The sequence below is a fragment of the Armigeres subalbatus genome, chromosome 3 (assembly GCF_024139115.2).
Source record: "Armigeres subalbatus isolate Guangzhou_Male chromosome 3, GZ_Asu_2, whole genome shotgun sequence".
NCBI lineage: Eukaryota > Metazoa > Arthropoda > Insecta > Diptera > Culicidae > Armigeres > Armigeres subalbatus.
This window is the reverse complement of record NC_085141.1, coordinates 6603731-6631717: the sequence shown is the minus strand read 5'-3', so window position 1 is coordinate 6631717 and position 27987 is coordinate 6603731. Positions and strand designations below refer to the sequence as shown.

Below are 27987 nucleotides of genomic sequence, written 5' to 3'. Positions count from 1 at the left end.
ATGTTGAAGGGACAAGACACAAGAGTTGATATAATATTATAATAATCTTAATTTTAATGTTTTATAAATTTATCATACGCTATCAACAGCACTGCCGCTACAAGCATTACAGTCACAATTTAGCCTGTTTTTTTTTTTATTTATGGAACAGTTATGCTTTCAGGAAAGGAGAGAAATGATTATCATGACCAACGTGTGAAAAGGGCGTAATAGCCAAAATTTATTCCTTTCGGCTCCTTATCTACACAAAAACCTAATATATACATATACAAAGAACCCGAAGGACTTAATTTTTGCTGTTATGCTCTTTTCAAATGTTGTTCTAGAGTAGAATTAAGATTAATGCTTGATTTTAATAAAACACGTTTCCTCAATATGCTCTTAAGAACACTCAGAACATTTCCTTCTGTTTCCTATGTTTTATCTACCCTGCGGTTCAGAGTTTACAAAATTCACTTTCAGTTTCCTCCGATATTCCAACCACCCGACCGACCGACCGACCGTTCGTAGCTGAATCAACAACTCCAACTGTAGTCAATCAACTAGTCGTAACCCTCTCAATGAACACCGGGTCGCGCTTGCACAGCCATCAAGAATCAGAAGCTGAATTATTTATACTCTGTTTGGTTTCCCTCCCATATCGTTTCAATCGCTGTTCCGGACCGGCTAAAAAAATTGCACCATGATAAATCGAAAATATATTCGAAGAAAATTTCTAATTTATTGATGACCTGATTTTGTACATACCTATTACTAATAGGCTATTAGTCATAATAGCAAACGGACAATTCATATTTTTTTGTGTCACAAATTGTGCGACAGATAAAAAATCACAAAAATAAGATTTTTTTTGGAAAAATTTGGTTATCCAAAAAATCATACACGACAGAACACTAGTACCAGCATCCATTTACCTTTTATTTATTTATATTTTGTTGACGTTTTTCTACAATCGGCTTCCATGTCTGTCTCAAAACGCTTTTATTTATTCAAAGTGCTATGTTTTGTTGAAAGTTGCTCATTCCATGCTTCTAATTATCATTCATCTATTCGCGATCGTGTTTTAGTATAGTCAATCTTCTAGACGTATGTGCTATGGAGTGTAAGTTCGATTCCCGATTGGTTAAGAGAAAACTGTTCGTGATGCGAAAAATTCTCAAATGGTCGACTGGGTGTTGTGTAAATGTCCTGTCTCTTTGTCTGCTAGGGGTTAAGTATTCATATTGGTCAAAGACGGCGATTATGTCTTTTCTATGAAACTTTTACTGTTTTTTGATGTTTTAGAAATATAGTCATTAAAAATATGTTTATATAGAAAAAAATATTTCAACTTTATCCATTATTTTTTTTTATTTCTTTATTATTGTACTTTATTTTCCATTTTTTCAATGCTGCGGTGTTCAACCTAACATGTATCTACACGCCAACCCGCTTTGAGCCCAACCAAGTCATCAGCTGCTCCAAATACGGGTCACCAGCAGCGAGACACACATTCGATTCGGATTGCACACACGATGGACGGCAAGGTTCCTGGGGCAAACGGTTCGATCGCAGTAAGCTGTGTACCACCTTTACGGTGGGGTTGTTGCTGAAAAAGGACTGCAGTTTCCCATCCGCTTTCGGTTGCAAGTCGCACCCGTGTCCAACGACAGACAGCTTGGGTTGCTTCGATCCAACGAACACAAACAGAACTACGTGAGTACCCACTTGGTTTGTTCGTTGACTGTGTGTGACCGAAGGAAAAATGGGACAACATTTATGGACATTTTTCCGCATCGCCTGTCTGTCTTGTATTCTGTTCCGTCGACGACATGGAGCAGAAAAAAATATCGACACATTCAATTTCGATTTATGTTGGTTTCGTTTGCGACGAACCAATAATGCCGACTTAAGAAAGAATTTTGTCGACATTGATTGACTGAGATACTGGCTGTCATTGACTAGTGTCCATCGGTTGCCCAATAATAACAATGACAGTGGTTCTTCTGATGTACCGATGGAATAGCGTTTATTTGTTAAATCTGTATATATATAAATATTGTCATAGAGTTGAATGATTTAATCATAACGAATTAAATCATTCATTGGAAGCTTTATTAATTAACGCTCTGGTTCAGAAGCAGTTAGCCTAGTTTTAAAAAAATAATGAGATATTTAGTCTAGATGATGATTAAATACGTGGATCTGGACCATCTCTTCAAAGTTTTGGGATAAATGTATTAGCATTTTTGACTGTACCTTCAACTTGAATAAAAATCATTATCGTATCCATTGATGATCATTTAATTAAATTTCATATTATCATTTCATTAACTGTTTGAGGCTGTCTTCTTTCAGATGTCAACAAATTTTATTTTGCCTGACATGTTTTTGAATCGTATAGCTTATGTAATCTGCTTAATTTAAAATGATCTCACTAATCGTTATTAATTGAACATTCCTTGAGTGTGAAGCACTAGAATTGATAAAGTAAACAGCCATCAAGATGGAACGAGAAATATAAATACGGTTATATTTTTGCATTTTCGTGCTAATTAAAACGAAGCAAGCGGCAATGTGACACTCCGAGTCTAAAACGCGCCAATTCAAAAAAGTAAACAAACAACACTGAGACTAACAAAAGTGATCAATAAAAAAAATCCTATTCCTATTCCTCCCCAAAACATACGCTACGCGACAATGGGGAGGCAATTTTATCGCTAGGTGACTGCGATTCTGTCGCCTTTGGTATTCTGTCACCACTTTTATATGGAGCTGCATACAAATGGAGTGGCTTTTTAACCGATTCAAAACGGATTTTTTTTCGTCGTATTTCAACATAAATTTTGGACATACTGCTTCAAAAACGGATGCAAACCATAAAAAAGTAGAAATAAAGGGAAAATAATTTTTTTGAGATCTTTTAGGGCTTCCAAACCTTTCTTGAGTACAGAACTTGATGATTTACATAAACAACAAAGCGTTTTACGGGGCCTCAATCCTAATATGAAGTTGGCAATGGTACTTGAGACATAATTAAACTATTTTTATCAAATCGCAGTGTTACCAGAACATCAACGGTACTCCAAACTATTCTTGAGTTCAGATCTTGGAGGTCTTCAAGACCAAACAAATGATTGATACGCTCCTGAGCTTGTGTGTTAGTTGTTGGAACCCCATGTGACATCATTTCATCAGTATTCAAAAAAATCAACACTCCCAGAATAGCTATGGTACTCCAAACTATTCTTGAGTGCAGATCTTGGAGGTCTACAACACCAACAGAGTGATTCATAGGGTCATGAGCTTGTGTGATAGTTGGAGCAGCCCCACGGGACATAATTACACCAGTATACACAAATCACAATATTCTCAGAGTTCCTGCGGTACTCCAAATCATTCTTGAGTTCAGATATTGGAGGTCTACAAGACTAACAAAGTGATTCATAGGTTTTCGAGTGTGTGTGTGTTCGTTGGAGAAGCCCCTCGGGACATCATTATATCAGTATATAAGAAATTCAACATTCCTGAATAGCTACGGTACTCCAAACCATTCTTGAGTTCAGATCTTGGAGGTCTACAACACCAACGGAGTGATTCATAGGGTCCTGAGCTTGTGTGATTTTTTTTCCTGTTCGGGTGTGAAACTGCGACCTGTTAATAGATCTATTGTAGCGTTACCCGTATCCTTAGTGTTAAAGTGCATGTCGAATTACTTCATTACTATTGATAAGCAATGCAGTATCGGTTTCGATACAGTTGTTGTTTTGTTTTCTCAAGAGCACCACGACAAGGTCCCGCTATTTGGACCCTTCACAGAGAGCAATCCCATTGAAGGCGCGCCCTTATCAATAGGAAATCAATCCTTTCTTGAGAAAACAGAACAGTAATACTATTTTTGGCCATGCATCGGAGCCCTAGCCACATCCTTGTCTTGCTTCTAGAATATCACCAGTAAAAACAATGAAAACCCGGGATTTAGCTCTGTCTACATGACCCTTTCAAGCTTGTGTGATAGTTGGAGCAACCCCACGGGACATCATTACATCAGTATACACAAATCACAACATTCTCAGAGTTTCTGCGATATTCCAAATGAATGATTGAATTCAGATATTGGAGGTCTAAAAGACCAACAGAGTGATTCATAGGTTTCTGAGCTTGTGTGTTCGTTGGAGAAGCCCCACAGGACATCATTACATCAGTATATAAGAAATTCAACATTCCCTGGATAGCTACGGTACTTCAAAGCATTCTTGAGTTCAGATCTTGGAGGTCTACAACACTAACGGAGTGATTCATAGGGTCCTGAGCTTGTGATAATTGGAGCAGCCCACGGGACACCATTACACCGGTTTACAGGAATCACAACATTCTCAGAGTTCCTGCGGTAGTCCAAATCATTCTTGAGTTCAGAAAATGGAGGTGTTCGTCTTGTACAACAGAATGACTCATAGGTTTCCGAGCTTAAGTGTTAGTTGGTGAACCCCACATGACATAATTACACCAGTATATTCCCAGAATATCTACGATAACTTACATGATCTATTCCAACTCATAAAAATAGTTGAGACATCGTTGATTTTCATGTTGATCTTTTTTAATATTAGGATCTGTACTCAAGGAAAGATTGGAAATTCGTAGATATTTAACAAATTCTGTAGTGTGTCTGTAATGGTGTTTTGAAGTCCCGTGGAGCTATTCCAACTCATAAAACTAGTAGGGACATCGAGGATCTTCATGTTGATCGATTTGAATATTAAGATCTGTACTCAAGGATAGTTTGGAGAGTAGTAGATGTCGAGCGAAGTATGTGGTGTGTCTGTAATGGTGTTATGAGGGACCGTGAAGCTATTCAAACTCATAAAAAAATGAGACATCAAAGATCTTCATGTTGATCGATTTGAATATTAAGATCTGTACTCAAGGATAGTTTGGAGTGTCGTAGATATTGATCGAATTCTGTGGTGTATCTGTAATGGTGTTACGAGGTACCTTGGAGCTATCACAACTCATAAAACTAGTGAGGACATCGAAGATCTTCATGTTGATCGATTTGAATATTAAGATCTGTACTCAAGGATAGTTTGGAGTGTCGCAGATGTCGAACGAATTCTGAATTTTGTCTGTCATTGTGTAATGAAGCCCGTGGAGCTATTCCATCTCATAAAAAAGTTGAGACATCAAAGATCTTCATGTTGATCGATTTGAATATTCAGATCTGTACTCAAGGATACTTTGGAGTGTCGTAGATATTGATCGAATTCTGTGGTGTAGCTGTCATGGTGTTTCGAGGTACCTTGTAGCTATTCCAACTCAGAAAACTAGTAAGGACATCAAAGATCTTTATGTTGATCGATTTGAATATTAAGATCTGTACTCAAGGATAGTTTGGAGTGTCTTAGATATTGATCGAATTATGTGGTGTGTCTGTAATGGTGTTACGAGGTACCTTGGAGCTATTCCAACTCATAAAAATAGTAAGGACATCAAAGATCTTCATGTTGATTGATTTTAATAATTAGATCTGTACTCAAGGATAGTTTGGAGTCTCGTAGATGTCGAACGACTTCTGTAGATTGTCTGTAATGGTGTAATGAAGCCCGTGGAGCTATTCCAACTCATACAAAAAGTTGAGACAGCGAAGATCTTCATGTTGATTGATTTGAATATTAAGATCTATACTCATAGACAGATTGGAGAGTCGTAGATGTCGAGTGAAGTCTGTAATGTGTCTGTAATGGTGTTACGAGGTGCCTTGGGGTTGGGGCTATTTCAACTCATAAAAATAGTAAGGACATCAAATATCTTCATGTTGATCGATTTGAATATTAAGATCTGTACTCAAGGATAGTTTGGAGTGTCGTAGATATTGATCGAATTCTGTGGTGTGTCTGTAATGGTGTTACGAGGTACCTTGGAGCTATTCCAACTCATAAAAATAGTAAGGACATCAAAGATCTTCATGTTGATTGATTTGAATATTAAGATCTGTACTCAAGGATAGTTTGGAGTGTCGTAGATATTGATCGAATTCTGTGGTGTGTCTGTAATGGTGTTACGAGGTACCTTGGACTTATTCCAACTCATAAAAATAGTAAGGACATCAAAGATCTTCATGTTGATCGATTTGAATAATAAGATCTGTACTCAAGGATAGTTTGGAGTGTCGTAGATGTCGAACGAATCCTGTAGTTTGTCTGTAATGGTGTAATAAATTCCCGTGGAGCTATTCCAACTCATAAAAAAAGTTGAGTCATCAAAGATCTTCATGTTGATCGATTTGAATATTAAGATCTGTGCTCAAGGTTAATTTGAAGTGTCGTAGATGTCGAACGAATTCTGTAGTTTGTCTGCAATGGTGTAATGAAGTCTCGAGGAGCTATTCCAAAGTTGAGACATCGAAGATCTTCATGTTGATTGATTTGAATATTAAGATCTATACTCAAGAACAGTTTGAGGAGTCGTAGATGTTGTAACAACCTCCTTTGAAGTCCTCACGTCTGTGGAGGGGACCTCCTTACGTCGTCCTAACTAGCTCTTTTTGCTTTTGGGGTTCTCAGGGTCGGCTAGACACCTGCTTAGGAGAACACACGAACCTTATCTCAAACGAATTGGACGTAACAAGGAACGAACATGCGGGAAATTGAGGGAAAAAAGTAAAGAAATATGGTACATTTTATAGCATTTTATATATATTTATTTTTTCAGAATCGATATAGGGTTAGCGATTAGGGTTAGTATTGGTGCGGCCGATCGGAAACGTTGGCCCTTAGATGACATGCGAGAAATTTTCACATACCTTGCCTGCATACTTTTGGTTTCTCAGCTCACGGTCTTGGCAGCAGGATCGGGTTTGGTTTGACGTGTCCGGAAGGCGGTGCTGGAATTCTTTGCCAGATGACGACTAGGTATGGCATTAGTCGGTAACGGATGACAACTGAACGACGGGAATTGTTTTGCCGCCGGAGGGCAACTCGGCTCCAACCGATGCAAGATGAGTATGCCGAGGGACGCTGGTACCACGAACGGAAGACGGTGGTACTGATGAATTGTTGGCCTCGTTAGCGATTTAGTCCACTTGCGGACGCTCTTCTCTGCTCTTCCGTGGGAATATAACGGTGGTGTGTCTGGTAACGACCAGGCCCAACCGAAGGCTGGCCGATTGCGACGAGTGGCCGCAGTTGAAGTTATTGTTGCGAAGTGGATCCAGGTAACGTTCGGGCGCTGGCTTGTTCCAGCCGAGAAAGGGTGGCAAATGCCTTGCGAGATTTCCAGCTGCGTGGAAAACATAAACGGCCGGTTGTCGGCCGCGTACGACGAATAGCCTCTGTCCTGGGTAGTCGTATGACGTACAAGACTCCCTGGGTTCTTAAACGGTCTGATAAAGGATTGACCATGGTACAGAATGTTGGATTTCTGTCGCCCGCCCAGTCCGGCATAGGCCGCAGGAGAGGTTATGGTTACTCAATTTAGGGCACTGAGACCACCACGTGGAATGACGGCTGTTTGAGTTCCAGAAGAACAAGGGTTGGGCGCGCTGAATTCCGGTGATTGGGAATGGCCGACAAAATGTCTGCAGTTCTTAGTTTTGCACCCGTAAACTCCCGTTTCCGATTAGCGAAGTGTCCACCGTTGAGCGCTGATTCTCGATACCTTCTTCTCTTTGGCTCACGCATGTTGGTTGTCGAAACGATTTTTTTTGGGAGTCTTCTTCTCCGATCTGACTCTTAGGTCGGTACCTGCTCGACTGTCCCGATTTCGGATCCTGCTCGTTCCTCCTCGGTTTTGCCTTCTCTTCCTTCGCCGCAGATTTGGTATTGTCGCGAGAAATTCGCCTTGATAGATTTGTGCCATCAAGCAGAGGTGAGGGAGGCGTGCCAAAATACTAACATAAATTGAAGATTAGTGTGGGTATTCTTGGTCTTAAAAATACTATGTGCGAAGTCTTACAATTTTTCTTTATTATTTTTATATGGTATCGCATCTCGTGTTTTTTCGTTGACTTATTGTTATCTTATACGGTAACAATGTCGAGTGAAGTCTGTAATGTGTCTGTAATGGTGTTCTGTGTACAAGGTACTGTGGAGCAATTCTAACTCATAAAAATAGTGAGGACATCTTATATCTTCTTGTTGATCGATTTGTATATTAAGATCTGAATTCAAGGACGGTTTGGAGTATCGTAGATATTGAAAAATATCTGTTATACCACTGGGCAGGCGCAAAATTTTATCATTAAGCATTTCAATATCCATTATTTAACAAGAATATGGTAAAGTATGGTGTTGATTAATATAAACATCAAAATTACAACTCAAGGATAGTTTGGATGCTCTAGATCATCGTAGTGCCCGTAACCTGACCTGTGCAATAATTTTCCTGAATGGAGCAGTTAATTTTGAACATTTTTGCTGAAGAAACCAAGGCTCTATCTCTTAAAACTGATTTTTGACAGCTGATTTTCGTCTTGGGTCATATATGACCCATCCGTATTGAATAGGTTAGATAAATAGAATGATTGAATTGAACAAATGTTTGAAACAATTGAAAAAAACAAATCCTATTAAGTACTTCACGGATGAAAAAAAAAGACCCAGCGTTATGTAGCATACATACACTCAAACACGTTAGACCAACATTGACTCCGCCCCCTAGAAAATGTTTCTATTGCTGCTTTGTTTACCCGTGTGTGAAGTTGATAGTAGGCATCAATTTCACCTTTTTCGAATTTTGTTGTTCTAGTTCAGAATTATTTTTCTACCAGATTTGAGCAAGCATTGAAGTTCATATTAATGATCGACGTCAAAAACTTTTTGAAATCTGAACAATTAAAATTTGAACAATTAAAAATGAAAAATTACGGACCTGGGTCCTGGTCGTTATCAGTTGATTCATTAAATGAAACAAAAATTCGGGTCCGTTTACACATTACGACTCGCAAATTTTGGCAATTTTACAGGAGGTAGTTTACAGCGTAACGTATCGGTTTATAATAAATTTCTATCCCATAAAATGTATAGTCTTTCGAGCAAACAAAAAAATATTATCATTAACACATGGTATGTCAAGCCAAAAAATATATATTTCGAATAATCATTCTGATGAAAATGAGTGAAGAACTAGAATCAGGAAACACTATTTAAGTACATAAAGACTAGCAACACTTTGATGGAAATATAGATTTGAAAATATTCCTCTGAAGAATATTCTGTTCAAACAAAGGGAAAATTCTAGAATGCAATAGTATCAGGTAAAATACCAAAAAATATAATATGCAAAACTCGAAAGAACAGCCTATGATTAAAAGAAGGAAAAATTCAACAATGAAATTTTATGAGGTGAAACATAAATAAAAATAAATGTGCAAAAGAACGGTTGAATAACACTCGAAGTATTGCCTCATTTTTTGTAATTTCGACCTTTTATTCCATCTTACTTTTTGACCTTCGGCCTTTTGACCTTCGGCCTTTTGATATTCGACCTTTTGACTTTCAACCTTTTCGTCCTTTCGACCTTTCGTCATTCAGATTTTTTATTTTGACCGTTTGTCCCTTCGACCTTTTGTCCTTTCGATCTTTAGACCTTCGACCTTTCGGCTCAGATTTTTTGACGATTTACATTATCTCAAAATCTCTCTTATCCTAAATGTTTAACGCATATTAATTATCATGTGATTTTTCTTTGATTTATTCAGGATTTTTTGAGCCTTCTATTAAAAGTTCGTCTTCGGATATGATACCCTTCGGTACAACTCTTTGTACACGACTGCAGTGTTGGTAGAATTATACTCAAATCTGAATCATCGAGGCTTCAAGCACGAGTTAACTCGCTTGCGATTCTGTAGGGAGAGCATCGCGCATGAGTTTCTCAAACAGAATCGCATCGCTTCGCTCACTCGCCGAAAAATGATTTTGCTCTAAAAAGCGTCAAAACGCAATCGAGGAGTATGTTTTGATTACATATGGATTTATTTGCCATTGTTTTAGGCGAAAAAAAGTTAATCCAATTCATTTAACAATAAAGAACACGTAAAAATCATGCAATGATGCATATCGCGATTCGAATCATGAACGATTCTCTGGGCCATGATTCTGATAGGATTTGACTCACACGCTTAAAATCAATAACACAGAGATGTGTTTGCTTCACACAAAACAGACCTAATGCAGAACAACGCCTAGATGAGCGACAGTTACACAGGCACAAAAATGCCTCGTACGGTCGTGATAACTGTCCTTTTTAACATGTAAACATTTGTACAGATTCTCTGTTTCATGAGGAACCAAATACTGTTGAAAATATTGAAATCCAACTACACGAACTATTTTTGTGGCTGTGTAACTGTCGCTCATCTAGGTGTTGTTCTGCATTAGGTCCATTTTGTGTGAAGCAAACACATCTCTGTGGTATTGATTTTAACCGTGCACGCATGATTTGAATAGCCGATGAGATTTCAAGCTCTATCTGGAATAAGGGCGAATGTCGCAAGAGAGGATTCTCTTCACCGACTTCCCCTCTTTTTAATAAAAGTGACAAGCAGTTGATTTCTTTGTGGTTTTTCACCTCAGCACGATAGAAAACAATGCGAACTTGCATTCTGAGGTGATAAACTGCAAAGAAACCCTCTGCTTGTCACTTTTATTTAAAAGAGGGGAAGTCGACGAAGAGAATTCTCTCTTGCGACATTCGCCCTTTTACCAGATAGAGCTTGATTTGATAATTTGAGATTTTACCAACACTTTGTACAAGTAAAACAAAAAGATGATGAAGCAGGCACCGAAAAACGGATACAGAAGGGTGTAAAAATGTATACACACAACAAAGCAAAGGCGTGCATTATTTTTCGTGATAATTCTAACAACTTTTTCTGTTTGTAAAGTTTTATCATCATAATACTCCGAATTAGATACTGAGATGGTGCCCTGAAACAGATTTCCAGGTTTCAATAGGATCATACTCGGATACATACATAGATAATCGAATTCTAAACAAAAGGATACATATAACTAATATACTGCCGCTAACCACAAGTCGAGCACATCTGTATATGGGCCTCCACTCGACTTGTGGTTAGCGGCAGTATAACTTATGATGAAATCCTTCGAAATCCAATTTTCAATTGAAATAAATATCGACTGGATCGCCAGACCATTTTGCCAGTATTTTAAACGTGTGAAATACAGGTGCCATGCCTATCCAATTTGGGAGCCTTCCTCCGTTATTGGGTTCCAACTACATAGTTCGTATATCCTCCCGGCCTTGATCATCTCCTCATTTGAATTTAAATTTATTGATTTCCTCCCATGTCGACCCACGGCGGCCCGTCGTCCTCCATCAGTATTGTACCTTCGTCAAACTATGTTGCTGCTGGCTGCCCCCGTCGTTCAGCGGGAGGTAGTTCGACTTTTGTGCTTTACTCACCTGCCGCCATTTTTTGCTGTTTGCCATTTTTCTTCCGGAGCTTGTACCTTTTTATTTTCCGCCTCGGTGAGCATTGATGGGAAAATTCCCCGGAAGCGATGGGAAAATGATAATCAGGAATGTGGCTTTATCACTCTGTGTTCTTCCGGCGAAGCCCGGTTTGCAAGTCGGCAGTCGACGAGACCCGAGTAACCTTTTTTTTGCGTGCCGTGCTGATAAGCCCCACAGAATGGTTGGCGTTCTGTTCGGTTGGAAATGGTTGCTGATGTTCGACCCAATTTAAAGGCGACTGATTTTCGAACAGTATATCGATTATTTGAAGTAGAGCAGTGTAAAGTGACTGTATCGCTTCTTTATCCCATCGGTTCTATATTTTTCCTCAAAAATACAATGAAGAAATTAAAAGTAAAGAACCCCACTTTTTTGCATAAGTATGTAATTAAAGCACGTGCGTAAGCAAAAAGAAAGTATGAAATTTGAACGTTGCTTGTTTCATTGGAAATGGAACGATTCCTCGAAATGTGTTTTGAAAACAGCTTTAAAACTATCCTCCACAACATCTCCGTGGCGCTTCGCAGTTGATTACCATAAACCAGTTTTCAATCAACGCAGTCGCCAAAATACAATCTAAATCTAGCAAAATCAGGTTTTTTTGCGCTTCCAGTTGCTATCGACTCGCACCGTACACCGGAGCCGGCTGTAGACAGATAGATGGGCAGCAGCACACGCGTGTTGTGTGTTTTGAAAACAAACCTTATCTCATCGGTATCACACGATGACGTCGGCTGGCAGCATCCGGAGTCTGGTCCTAGCGAGTGAAGACAAAATCCAATCGCTGTTGTACACAGACGAGTATTGTCCCACGTTACTAGTCATAACACAACGATTTTTTTTCTTTTTATTATCATCACTCTCAGTGTGTCTTCTTTATGAAATTATTGTTTTATTCATTTAAAATCATTTCACTCTTAAGTTCATTAAAGCTTGTTTTTGCCTTATCTTGCTTTCCGAACCGCAATGTCAAAGTTCCCTGAAAATCATACTTCCAAATTGATTTTGACCAGCAAATAGAGGCATACCTCACCGTGCAGCAGCGGTGCCATCGTCGAGTGGCATTCTTCTGCACTCTGTGCAGCCACTTCGCTCCATCACTGCGTGATGGCTCGGTTCAGAATGGTGTGGTAGCGAGTACCGACCCATCCGAGCGACGGTATCTCTCGATGTACAATTTGCAACGGATTGTAATTCGTCATTCCTTCGAACTCATAAATCATACCACTCGGCTGCTGTTGATGGTTGCTTGGATGATTCTGGTGCGGGTGAAACAACTCGAGCTCACAGCATGCTTTTCAGTTATTTTTTTTTTCTTTTTGCGAAGTCGACGCCAGCTACGACGATGATGACAAAGCTCGGTCGATGTTGAGGAAGCGACTCTTCCTGACATGCGACTACCTTGCGAGGTATTTGAGCAGCCGAGGAGCGAGCGCGCGCACGGGTGTTCACTTACTCATCCTGCCATCATCATCCATATCGGTTGTTTCGCTGCTGGTTGCTACAATGCAACATAAAATTTATATATCGATTGGAGACTAGCGATCGCTGGCAAAGTTGAAGGCGATGACGACAATGATGAAGATGACAGCAAGTTTGACGCTGGTGTTGTAAGCTTTTATTTTGCAGATGTTGGCAAAATGTAAGGCAATAACGAGCAAAAAAGTTCGAGCGTTCACGATGACAAGATGCTGGGGAACAAAACGACTACAAGTTACGACTACGGTGCCGCGGTGGGAGTGTTTGACAACTTGGTGTTCATATTGGATGGGTAACATTGTATATTATAGTGGAAAAAAAGTGAAGGTGGCAAATGTAGCAACTACATAAAGAATTCATTGGAAGGATTGTATTGATTTTTCCTTTGTCGCAATTCAACTTAATTTGAATCGTGACAAGCAAATCCCAAATTAATTTTTAATGAGAAATTGGTTTGTTATTCACCAAACACGGCCCCTAACTAAAATCTTACTAACGTTCGAGTTATAAACAAAAACTCAGAAATGAGGAGCGATTCAAATATGACGTCCACTACTTCTTGAGATTCCGAGATACCCCCTCCCCCCTCTGTCGCGCTTTTTTATATACTTAGTATATGCACTGTCACAAGATCTTAGACCTCTCCCCCCCTAAAAGCTGTGACATCGTTTTTGAACGACCACTGAATTGTTCTTCTATAATAATTATCATCACCTTATCAATGTCTCAACTTATTCACACCAAATCTAAGTGTGTGTTATTTGATCATGAGTGGAGTCAACGAAAAAAATATAGGCGCACTATAGCTGATTATCTATGTGGAACGGCTCTACATAGGTAATTTAATTTAATTATTACAGATCCACATAGTTTTGTAATCAAATCTTCAAATTTGAAATTATTGTTAAAAGCCAAAACAAATCAAATATTGATTTAATGTTAATAGTCCATTGGCGTAAATAAAGTGATTCTAGGGAGGGCTTAGTCCTCCTTAGAAAAAAATTAGCTCCTCCTAGGATTCGAAAATTTAGTTAGCAGTGATATCAATTTTCAACATATAGCATAAAAAGTTTGAAGACAAAAGAGATATCTCCCATATTCATCCTATGGGCTATAGAAGAACTGGATGAATGCTGCCATCATAGAAAAAGTAGAATCACAAAAATTTACTCCGGCAAGGCATAGCCAATGGAATTCAAAATAATTTTAAAAATTACGAGTGTTTTTTTGCATGGTTGGTTGGAAATGCAATAAACATAAAAAATAGTACCTTTTTCGGGATCAATTCGAGAAAAAAATATTATCATGATTACTCAAAAGGGCAAGCTCTTCCAGAAGGCAAATTTTGAAATTGAAAAAATCATAACTCTATTCGCTTTCAACAGATCAATGTGAAATTTTGAGACAAGGTCCAGTTTTTATCCTATTTTCGATTCCACTTAGAGTGTTGGCCAGATTCCGTATGGTTCCGGAATTATTCCAGATTCCGATATGGCATTTGGGGTATTTCAACGAAAACTATTTTTTAAATGGAACTCCGCTCAAACTTTTCCCAAAAACAACGCTATACTAAATACGGTTTTTGAAGTGCTTATAAGCGTCTCCAGGATGTCCCCAAATGCCCCCGGGGAAGCCGTAGGAGGAGACATTTCAGTTTTTAGTCCAAAACATGTCATGTGACAGCTCTTTCTTCATGATTTCTCACAAATAATCTTCTGGTACGTCTGAAAAGTCTGTAAGAGGTCATTGGCCACTTCCAGAACCTCATGGAGTGCCCTAGGGGAATCTGCAGGAATGGACAATTTCATTTGTTGACCCAAACATGTCATGCGACTGCTCTATCTTCATGATTTCTCATGAATAATTTTCTGGTGATTCCATAAAAGACGATTGACCTCACTGGCCAGAATATTACGTGGTATCCCGGAGGAACTGTAGAAGATGACATTTCCTATCTTAGACTAAACGGATGTGTAAAACTAAACAGATGCACGAACACGGATTTCCGGATAAACTAATAAGGTTAATAAGGTTGATGTATGGGGTGATGTGCATAGTTCGAGTTTCAGGGGCATTCTCGAGTCCTTTCGAAACGCGCGCGCAATAGGTTACGGCAAGGTGATGGTCTTTCGTGTACATTATTGATGCACAAATGCCGCGATTCAAAAATATCGGAAAAATCCCTAATAGAACCATATTTAGCATAGCTTTGTTTCTGGGAAAAGTTTGAGAAAAGTTCCATATAAAAAAATAAGTTTTCGTTGAAATACCCCAAAAGACATATCGTAGGTACCCCAACGGAATCTGGAATAATTCCGGAACCATACAGAATCTGGACCGAAACTTGAATAAAAGCTGGACCTTGTCTTAAAATTTCACATTGATCGGTTGAAAACGTACAGAATTATGATTTATTCAAATTTAAAATTTACCTTCTGGAAGATCTTGGCCTCTTGGGTGTTAATAATTGAATAAATATATGTACAATGTATTGCCGATTTCACCCATTTGAAGAGTTATGTGTAGATTGCGATTTGCCCGATTCTTTTTCACACACTCACTCTCATTTCAGGTTGATCGATTTTTGTTACGTGTAAGTGTGTACACTAAATCGATTTTCCCCATGTTGTGACGTCTACTTGTTTTGAGAATGAGTACTCACAGACAAATAATCTTCTTCTTCTTTTTATTGGCATTACATCCCCACACTGGGACAGAGCTGCTTCGCAGCTTAGTGTTCATTAAGCACTTCCACTGTTATTAACTGCGAGGTTTCTAAGCCAGGTTACCATTTTTGCATTCGTATATCATGAAACTAACACGATGATACTTTTATGCCCAGGGAAGTTGAGATAATATCCAATCCGAAAATTGCCTAGACCGGCACCGGGAAACGAAAGCAGCCACCCTTAGCATGGTCTTGCTTTGTAGCCGCGCGTCTTACCGCACGGCTAAGGAGGGCTCACACAAAAATAATATATGTACACAGAAAAAACCATTTGTTTTAGTGTTTTGAGTGTGGGAAATAGATCACTGTGAGAAAAATATTCTCGCAAAACTCTTGTAAAGTACAAAAAGCGCGATGATATTCAAAAGTCTTACCTCGTGCTCCAAATCATTTTGAAATTTTTTAAATTATTTGGAGAATTGCATCTCATATCTTGCTGTGGAAATTTTTTCGTGATTCTACTTTTTCTTTTTTCACTTTTGTCCTAGCATATTGTCGCTGAAAAATGCTAAAAACAAGAAACAAAAGAGAATAGCGATAAGTATTTGTCCTCATGTGCAGAAGGTGGACTAAACCACCAGATGTTCATATCCAGGATTATTTTTAGTAAACATTACCCACATCGGATGTTTTCTTCTTACTGAAAATCGGCGAGTGACGTCATTGTGGTTTAGTTCATAAAGACAATGTTGCGTTCCATTTTATCTGCAACAAATATAGTGAGGTTATTTTTGTAAACTGTTCACTTTGTGAGTAGATGCATGGCTATATTTATGTCTAAACATTGATAATTCATACATGTTTAACCGAAAACATAATCGAAAACCGAGTATTCCCTAAATGTGCGGTACAAGAAAGGATAATGTTGTTGTCATTGGCAAAGTGGTAGTTTTACATTCGCTGATCCTATCATAATGAAATCAGTGGAAGACAAATCAGCTTGTTTCTCATTTCTGAAAAAGATCCTGTGTGGTAGTGAAATTGCACTTGATGTTAATTATGAAAAGACAATATCAAATAAGGCATTTTATGAGACAGATCGAATCAGCTGTTTTTCTCGTGTTTATCTACTTTGACAATTAGTGGGAGCCCTTTTGTTTTGTAATTTCGCGCTGAACATTCCGATGGGTCCCATCATCAATTCGACATGTTTTACTTTTCGGTTACCGGGGCTTTAGAACAAAGTTTTTCATATGATTCTTAAAACGTGTCGTTAGATTATTCATACCATTGCATTATAAGCATAAAATGTTGAAGAAAACATGAATGAAAAGCAAAACGTTGCAAATAATATTTTGTGTTCGGACCTAATAGAATTTTCACGCAAAATCAAAACATGGAAAGTAAATAATCGGGCCGCCGCGGAACGTCTCATAAAATACTTTGTTGATTAGTAAGCTTGATATGAATAACAATGGAGAGCCACCAAATATCAATCAAAGCAATCGTGGTATTTCGCCAGCAGTCAAAAATATGTAGTCAACCATCACGGACTGGAGTGAAAGACTTTCGATTGCCTAGCAGCATGATAATCTCCACAATTCTCATCAACATTCTAAAAGCATTCCCATCAGAATCCGAGAAGAATTCTCAATAGAATCTTTGAAGAATTACTTTCAGAAGCATTGAAGTATTCAGAAGAATTCACACTGGATTCCTTCCGGTGTCGTTGAGGGATACCCTTGGGAATCTCTTGGAGATACCCTTCATAATCCATGGAGAATTTGCTTCGGAATCTCTCGTTGATTTTCTTCGGAATTCCTCCAGAATCGTTCGAAGATTTGTTTCGGAATCATTCGGAAATTTGCTTAGGAATTCCTTGACGATTTGTTTCAGAATACTTCGACGAAATGCTTCGGAATCCCTTGAATAATTAATACAGAGTCTCTCGACGTTTTGCCTAGGAATCCCTAGGAATTTGCTTCGGAATTCCTCCGATGATTTGTTTCAAAACACACGAAACTTATCTGTACCGAAGTGGACGTAATCATGACGAGACAACAAGCATGCGGTAAATCGAGTAAAATGAAAAACTAGAGTACATTTTATACAGTTATTTTTTTAAATTAAATTTTGAGGTTTCGATCAGGGGTTACTCTTAAGGTCTTAAGGGTTAGTACTTGTTTGGCCAATCAGATACGTTGGGGCCCATAGTTGGCATGCGGTATACTTGGACGTACCTTGTCTATGCTACCTGGTTCTACCTTTACCGCTACAGCAATATAGGGTTCAGCTTCAGAAGCCAGAGTGGGTTTGCTTTCAAGCTGGGGTATAGTTTGACACATATATCTTGCTTGAAGCCATCAGTTGATCAGATGACGGCTCAACACGGCTGGGAGGTTACAATTTCTCGGGATACTCCGCTATATAACTACAAAGCACGACAGAGGCTGACCTACCAAGGTCGGGGCATGGTGAACAGGCCCTGCGGCCGAATAGGACGAGAGATCACTGCTGATAATGCTGCGACACTGAGGCTTATTTGGGCATAGGTGATTCGTGGATGCCGATCTACTACCGCCGGGTGACAAAGGAAACAGAGCGGAGCGAGGTTCCCGCCGGATGACGAAAATACAAGGCGTGATTTGTAGACGGTCCTTATGGTATGTCAGGCGACCTGGTAACTTGATGCGACACTAATAACGGTCAGGAGATGCTCTGATCAGGACAGGGCTAACCACGTGCTCGATTGACACACATTCTGTCGGGACATAACTGTGAGTACATAGCCCATGACAATTCAGATATGCGACAGATGTCCTAAGGATATTCGATCGGTCACGACAAGTGGTACTATTAAGCCACAACAGTCAAATAAATTGAAGATGTATGTGGGTATTCATGGTCTCAAAAAATACTACGTGCGAAGTCTTACAAATCTTAGTTATTTATTTATGGTACTGAAACCCGTGTCAGCTCGTCGTCTCATTGTTACCTTATACGGTAACAACGTTGGAATTCCTGGATGATTTCCAACGGAATCTCTGGAACATTCCCGTTGGAAGTCCTAGAACTTTTTCGTTGGATTTCCTGTAATATTCCCGTTGGAATTCCTGGAGGATTCATTCGAAATTTTTAGGAGATTCTCATTGGCATCCATGGAATACTTCCGTATAATTCTCTGAAACATTCCCGTTCAAATTCCTGGAATAGTCCCGTCGGTATTCCTGGAGAATGGAAGATATCTAGAAGATTCTCTTTGGAATCCCTGGAACATTCCCGTCGGAATCTCTGGAATATTCCCGTCACACTGTGGTCGGATATCATGAAATCATGGCATTAATAAAAAAAACTCCTTAGGGTTGCCTCGTAGAAGTATAATGTCTTCCACAAAGTTGTCGCATGATAAGAAGGTGATAAAAATATAGTTCGGAACTCACCCGCTAGAACGGCGCTCCAGCTAACTTTTCATATGAGCATGATAGAATAGTGGTGTCTTCAGCAAAGTTCAAGAATTCAGTATTATGAGCAACTCTTGTGAAGGAACCATCTTTGAAAAGGCTTTTGATTCTGAGATACAATGCATTTTATGTAAAAAATTTGAATTTTTATCCAAAATTCGATTATTTTAAGCTTAATTTTGTATCTATGTGCAATATTTATTTCCGCATACTTTTTCTGTATTTGGAAGAGCAATATATCTTCTTATATATAAAAATGAAATGGTCTGTGTTCGTATCCGCATAACTCGAAAACGGCTGGATGGATTTTTATCATTTCTTCAGCAGAAACATTCGTTATAATTTCCGACGGGTTTATATGATATTTCCTAATGAGAAAACCACGGAAAAAGTTGAGAAAATAGTGAAAAACTAAAATCATGATTTGTATGGAAATTTCGCATGGAAGTTCACAACGCGCTTTATCGCCTACTATGCAGGACTACGTCTGCCGGGTCGACTAGTAGTATATAGTAATCGAATTATTTCCTACTCTCTCCAATTCCCACTTAGATTTTATCTCGGATATAATCTTTGGGTTATAACGAATGTAACAGACGCGCATTCGGTTGCAGAAACTTGCCGTTAATCTTCCACATTCCACATTCAACCAAAGTAGGCCGAAAAATTCATATTATAATTAGCACATACACTTTCTGAGCAGTTCGAACACTCTGGACGTATTTCAAAACAAGAAGTTTTTATTTCATCCATATTCTTAACAAACTCCAGCAGTTCATATAAAAACGTAAATTAGTTAACGATGTTCGTAAATCTATGCCTAATTCGAAGAGTGTGAAAATCATAAAAAATAAAATGTGTGTCTGATTAAATTCGTCAGAAATATCATCTGGTGTCAGTATAATTGATGATTTTCAAGCTCTAGATCGTTAAAAATGGGCTCTTATGAAGCATCACTGGAAACAGAAACAGTTGTTTATATTATGTTCAGCAAAAACAGTTCGTATGCCAACGTTAAATAAATAATAGGATGTTTACAAAAATTATTCAAGAAAATATAATGCCAGCATAAAATTTCTATTGCATGGCTTAACAAATGCTAGTTTGCATTCCAAGGAATTCGTGACGTATGTTAAATTAAGCGCTAAATCACTCAATTGAACAAATAGAAAATAGGTCGTTACAGAGTTACAGCAAGTTTCTGCAACCAAATACCCCTCCGTTACATTCTTCACAACCCAAAGATTCTATCCGAGATAAAATTTCGGTGGGATGTGAAGGGAGTGAGAAAATAAAACGATGTTTCTATATACTTGAAACATTTAACATTAATTAAGGCATTTTTTAGGTTGTTCGTTGGTTAAATCGGGTCAGACCCTACCATATATTACTCTCCGAGATATAGAAAGATTATGCGGAATTAAATATTGCATACAGATACTAAATTAAGCTAAAAATAATTAAATTTTGAGAATAAAAGCACATTTTTATAGTGATGAACTTTGTCCAACTTAAAAATCACTTTAATCTTCTTCTTCTTATTGGCATTACATCCCCACACTGGGACAGAGCTGCCTCGCAGCTTAGTGTTCACTGTGTACTTCCACAGTTATTAACTGCGAGGTTTCTTAACCAGGTTACCATTTTTGCATTCGTATATCATGAGGCTAGCACGATGATACTTTTATGCCCAGGGAAGTCGAGCCAATTTCCAATCCGAAAATTGCCTAGACCGGCACCGGGAATCGAACCCAGCCACCCTCAGCATGGTCTTGCTTAGTAGCCGCGCGTCTTACCGCACAGCTGAGGAGGGCCCAAAACCACTTTAATAAAGAAACATAAAAAAGGAAGCACATTTTTACAAAAAAGGCACTCTATCTCAGAATCACAAGCCTTTTTAAAGATGGTTCCTTCACAAAAGTTGCTCATAAGACTAAATTCGTAAACTTTGAAAAAATCAACCTATCATGCTCATATAAAAAGTTGGCTGGAGCGCCGCCCTAGCGGGAGAGTTCCGAACTATATTTTTGCCACCATATGAAGGCCTACTTATCATGCAAACTGTGTGGAAGACACCAATCTTCTATGAGGCAACCTTAAGGAGTTATTTATTAATGCCATTATTTCATGATATCCGACCACAGTGCGTTGGAATCAATGGAGGGTTCCCGTAGACATCTCGGGAGGATTTGGACTCCCTTCGGACACCTATTGGAATCCCTGGTGGATTGCCCTCAGAAAAACTAGAGGTTTTCTCCGGTATGCTTGGAATTCCCATCGAAATTTTTGAAGATTCAAGTCAGAAATTTTGAAACATTCCCGTCGAAATCACTAAAGGATTCTCATCGGAATCTTTGGAGGATTCCCGTTGGAATACCTGGATAAAGGTTGCATCTATCAATTTGAGATGAAACAATATTTATAGAAATATGCAAATATATTCACTGCTTGGTGGGAACCTGATGGCGATCCATTACATATTGTCCTTTCAGTATGCGGGATAAAGCCGAGCTTAACTACAATTAGATGCAATAGCCACATGCCCTCAATTTGAGTCGTTGTAGCAATCATCGGCAGGTAAACAAACACACATCGATACTGTGGGCTACAACAGAGCCCGGGCAGAAGCCATGAACAGAATAACAAAACATGATATGGACTTGATCGATATAAGAGATAAAAGAACAGGCAACAATATCAAACATTTGCACCGAAATATCATTTAAACATCAAGATATGCTATGGATAAGAACAAACTAATGGCACTTGATATCGATCACTTATTACAAATAACATATCTTGATATCCTCAAGATATTTGAGTGCAAAATATTGATATTGTCGTTTGATCTTTTATCTCTTATATGTCCATATCTCATTTTGCTATCTTATCAACATTTGATATTATTTAGCTATTTTCGGGAAAGTACGTGCTTGAGAAAAGAGAATATGGTTGAGTGTATTGATCTGCAATTGACCCTTCCCGTCAAATTTTTTTTTTGTTCAACTGATTCTTTATTTTATTTAAGGTCAACTTTCCTAAGGAAACCATATTTTTTGACGCTTCTAAGTTTTTTTTAAATGTAAAACAAAAAATTATATAAAATAAAAATGCTATTTTTTTATGACTGTTATGCCAGTCGCCTGTTATGCTCCCGAGTCCCGGCTTTGAACGAAAATCGGGTAAATTTTTCAGGTCGGTTCACACGTGCAGCACTTTTTCAGTCTTGTTTTCGATTTTCAAAATAGTTAGAGGCTTCAAAAATATAGGTTCTTCGGGAAAGTTGACCTTAAATAAGCTAAAGAATCGACTGAGACAAAAAAATGAGATACACATACAATTTTTGACTGGAAAGATACATTTTTTGGCAGTTCAGCAGAGAGTAAGCAAGTTAAGTCTTGCTTTCTTTCTATTATTATTGTACACATTACGAGAGTAACAGATTCCAAGACAACGTTGAAGTCAACCAAAAAGAGAACTACCACCGGACTGAGATGTTTTGAAAAATTTGTGATTTGCGGCATGCTATTCAAGAGGAAAACACGCGACTTTCCTTTATAAAAATGAGACAACGTTTTCCAGAACACATGTTGGTCCATGAACAATGCAGTTCTTGCTCTTTGATTAGCAAAATTTCTTTCTTTGCCTCGACCTGTTTGCGTCAAAACTTCTTCAAAACTTCCAGAAACGTCAAACTTCTTACTTAGGTCCGATCGTAACGTCTTTTAAAATATTGCAGATGTAGATCGGCGTGACAACGCTGTGTTACTGCTTTTTCCCTATGTTAAGGTTCCCGAGTCAAACAAATAGAGTGAGTTATTTTAGAATCCTTATTTGACAACTACAACTTGATGCCATACGCAACTTCAACAAACAAATATAGACGCTTTTCTAAATTAATCGGAAGAGCATTAAAGATGAAACATTCTTTAGAAACTTCTCGATAAAACAATTACACACATCTTATTCAACAATGTAACGAATTGTTGGTATGAATTGACACCAAATTAACCAATTTACGGTGCCACTATAATTAAAATAAATCAAAATAAGGGTGCAAATTTCAGTTAATGGAATTCATTGAAGAATCCAGGGAAAAATTATTGAAGATCTTTGGCTGAATCCTGGATAATATTTCAAGTGGAATTTTAGAAACTGACAAACATATTTCTGCAGCTTCTTCAATTCTTCCAATTCCTAACGATTTTTTTGATAAAGTTTAGAAAATAATCTGCTAGAAGAGCTCCGTGAAAAATCTCGTTAGAAAAATGCTAAAAACTAATATTTCCTGGAGTCAACGTTTTTTTTAGCAATTTCATTAAAATTCCGATAGTATGACTCTCGAAAAAAAATTCGATATAATGAAAATAAACCCAAACCCATTTAAAATTTACTTTTTCTGTCCAAATCAGAAAATGTTCTTGAAAACCAAGTTTTATGTTTCAATTGTTCAGCTAAAACACGGAAATTTAACGTGTCACAGAAATTCCGAATGAAAAATGTTCAATTAAATATCTTCATGGATAGAGACCAAACGGTAACCGAAAAGTCAATCTTTCCTGTGAGTATTTTCAATGGTTGAAATTGACGAGTATTTCAATAAGGGTCTGAATTTGAATTCCCAGTGAACATACCTAGGGTGTATTACAAACAATACCAAGGTTTTAAGGGGAAACCTTTCAATAGAAAGGTTGACAACCGCTGGCTGCCTTAGGTGGTTGGACCGCATTTATCTCATCACCACTAAGATAACTTAATGAAGTGGTAAAATGTTCGAGAATTTTTGAAAACAAGCTCAAAATAGAGAAAATAGATCTTTACACCGGTTTTGCTATATTTTCCGAATGAAACTTGCTAATGCAAATGCATGAACAATATTAGAATTCATATAATAGTGTTACTTCGTCAAGAAATTACAGGTTCAGATGAATAAATTGTTATAAATTGATCTGTGACTATAATACAAAATAGAAAAATAAATAGTAAATGAATATGTGACAAAACAACCTTAGTCTTTTGATCAAATTCCCACATTACATTTCCATACAGAATTTCACAATTTCAAACCGCTGCTTTCGATCTTGTTGCGGGTTTTTGACGACACAAAAAATATAACAAGTGTAACATAGAAAGCTTTGTTTCATCCCGCCAGCCTAATTTGCATGGCTCAACTGGCATCGATGTCGACCAAACAAGCAAAGCGAACCGCAGTCTGACTATTCCTAGTACCAAATCAACCGAAACAAAACACAACGAAATTGTGCGCTTAGAAATTTATATGACTAATAGTGGTTGCTCGTGCCAGCAGCGTTCTGAGCCGCATAATGGTGCCCGACCACACAAAGAGAGCTAACCCTTGTCCGGACCATCATCATAGCTATGGATCGGTGGTGGTTGGTGGGAACGGTAGGGCGGAAGATAATCATGATGTTACAATCGTATCAGCTGCTGTGGGCTGGAAACCGCTGACTGCGTCCCAATGCCTGATTATGCGAGAAACTCTCCGAACCACGAACGACTATTGTTGGTGTTCCAAGTTGGTGATGAAAAAAAAACAGTTAATTTGGCCTGCTGTCTCAGCTCACATAATATGCGTTGGTGTTTTCGTGATTCATATTCTGCATTTCCAGGTTTGCTTTTATCTGATAGACTATACCATGATCTGATCATAGTCGTTTAACTGATGGTAATTATGCTTTTCTAGGTATTAGAAAGCTCAACATCAGTTGATGGGTAATATCATGAAAAAAATCGGTTTTTATCACCAATTGACACGTTCATAAAAGTTGAAATCTTAAAAGTGCGCTAACGAAGAAATAGAGATATAGAAGAGAAGAAAATGACACACTTTTTAATTCGTATAGCAGTCGTCCACGATGTACATAAATAGGTTAGTAGGTTAGTAGGCTAGGGCCCTCCTTAGCCGTGTGGTAAGACGCGCGGCTACAAAGCAAGACCATGCTGAAGGTGGCTGGGTTCGATTCCCGGTGCCGGTCTAGGCAATTTTCGGATTGGAAATTGTCTCGACTTCACTGGGCATAAAAGTATCATCGTGCTAGCCTCACGAATGCAAAAATGGTAACCTGGCTTAGAAACCTCGCAGTTAATAACTGTGGAAGTGCGTAATGAACACTAAGCTGCGAGGCGGCTCTGTCCCAGTGTGGGGATGTAATGCCAATAAGAAGAAGAAGAAGAATACATATACGATATGTAGCATCCCGAGAGAGACATTTTTGGAAGTTGTTATGATAGAGAACTGATTCGGGAGCCATGACAGCTAATATTAGGAAAATTTGCCGAACATTAAGTTAATTCGCTCGACGCTTTTAATGGCTTAAATAAGAGATTGTGCACAATTATGTTGATTTTCACTACTTTGCGTAATAACCAAAAGTAAGTAAGTCGTCTGATGGTATAATCTTGGTTAGAACTTGAATGATTATTTACAACGAAAAATGTGTTCAATTACAGCATAGTAGGCTAAGGTTTGAGCCAAATACCCTTTTCATCGCATAACTAATATTGACAATCGATATAAATCCTAAGCGGAGATGCGATCTTATTTCATTATATCTTATGCTACATATCAGTATCAGGCTCTTCCGATAATGTTCCCAATATTATACCGCTTCGATGATAACGATGTCAACATTAATAATTCCCGTAGAATTCCGATGCATACGATCCTTGGCTCTATCTTGAGCGCTTGAAGCATTTACAGAGCGAAAGAACGTGCAAGAAGACCTACCAACACATTCACAAACGTCACGCACCCACAACCAGTAGGCGACGATGACACCGTGAAGACTCCAGCCTGCAAACTCGCTGGAATAAACAATCAAAAAAAAGAGGCAACAAATACGGCGTGCGGTTGAAAGTGAGAGCACTGAGAGTGGGAGAGTCATCGCAACCACCTTGCTCCGTTCGAGAGTTTACCTACGATTGCCACATCGATTACATGCATCTAACTAATAGGCTAGCGGCCGTCGTCGGTTGGATCCGGCAACAGCAGTAATGTGGTAGAATGGAATGTACAGGAATTCCATTCCATTACAGACTGACATTCCTGCACCAGGTCCAGTGGCCGGTTTTCGTCTCCTTGTGTCCCATGTACTGGGCGGCGATGCAAGACCAGTCATGGACAACTCCAACCACAGTAAAGAAACCTATCGTTGCAATTTGGCATTTTAATTAAATTTGATAAGTCCATTGTACAACTCCAGACAGTTTTACATGCCGATGCATTCTGAATTGCATTGGAATGTTATGTATATAAAGGACATTAACTTACATATGTACTCAAAACCACTTGAATGTGGGGTGTTCCTCTAATCCATATGGCAGCGTTCCTGGACACGCCGGGATCGATAATCCAAAAACACACACCGCGACTCAGACTGGCTGGTGTTGAACGAGAATACACGAGCTTCACACTCTTTTTCACGAATCACACGACAATCTTCTCCGTGGCTCTCCTTTTCTGGTGACACTGGATCAATAATTCTTTTCCCTAACACGACGGGGCTTCAAGACCTCTTTGACACACTAATGGTAGAGTAGGCGACAAACCACTGAACTTTGACACTTCCACTTATTGCAAATATGCACGGATCATTCACTTAGTACGCACTCGAATCTTCAATCCTTACGTTTACTCTTACCCGTCCGGACAATAAATCAACGAAACAACACTCCACAAAATAAAAACATCACACAAAAAACCCCACGGAATCGTATCGCTTCAAACAGACCGATATTTCTTGCTCGCCAAAGCAAAGCAGGCTGGGTCACACATAGCAAAACACACGAGATTTGCTTTTTTGCGCTGTCTACTACTCCTGTCAACGACCAACGAGAAAAATATCCACTCACTAGTTTTACATGTGAATTTTCTCTTCTCTGCTAATTTGCTCTCTCATCAACACGCACGTTGTATTGTTACCCAATGTGCACTCTCTCGTGGGCTCTCGTCTCGAGCCACCTGAATGCACTTCTATACAGACAATGTAATATGCTTACACATTCAATGGTGCACGCAATTTTTTATTCTTGCACAAGCAATCTCCCTACCGTTACAGATTGTAGGCATAAAGCTGCATCGAACAAAAACTGTTTATGATCTATTCATCATTACAAGACATGGTTTATCTTTTCACACTAAATCACTATTCTTTTTATGTAAACACCCCTAAATTATCATCGACAAACGACAATTATGTGCAACAGTCCATAGAAAAGACACAATCCGATAGTAGAAAACAACGGAAAACTAGAGACTGAAACTGATTGCTACCAAGATTCACTCAAGTGTGACAATCGACAATTGTAATCCACACACACTGTCGCAGCTATTAACCGTGAGAAATAATCTGCGATAATTCGCGAGCTCTCTCGCTTTCGCTCACTCCCACCCGTTCGCGATAGAAACATTGCATTCGCACACGTGAGAGAGCACCAAAACAGCACCCAGAACCCTATACCTACACATATAGCAGCAGTGTTGCAAAACACTTTTGCAGAGCCACACGCGAAACGCGACCACTGCGCGCAACTGAAGAACAAGCACTAAAGCAAAGGGTGGGAATTCGAATCTCACCACCGCTTCACACATATATAAATGCATACCATCGCTCACGCGACCGCGACGCGTTTCCGCGAGAATGCCGTCTTTTGACGTTTTGTTTTGAACTCGCTGCGCGGGCGGTGGCACGGTAATGTATGCCTCCCGTGCCACCTGCTTCCAACGGGCAGAGGCGGGTGGGCTGGAGAGAACTTTTGGTTTGGCCTGTGTGGGTTTCGTGAGAAGTGAGCTGCCGGGAGAGCTACACTACACCGTGACGATCCATCCTCACAGCTGATGGCTTTGACATCGGCGAAGCTGATAGTCAAATGTGCCACGTGGGTCACCGGAGAAGGAAAAATGTT

General features: G+C 38.9%; 1 protein-coding gene across 1 annotated transcript in view; it reads right to left on the bottom strand.

Annotated features, from left to right (window-relative positions):
- Window positions 1-27458, bottom strand: part of LOC134220720 (uncharacterized protein CG43867-like) — an 840013-nt gene extending 812555 nt beyond the window's left edge. The window contains 1 exon segment of the mRNA XM_062699822.1: window positions 26354-27458. The gene's annotated coding sequence lies outside the window, so the exon portion shown is untranslated.
- Window positions 27459-27987: the final 529 nt, after the last annotated feature.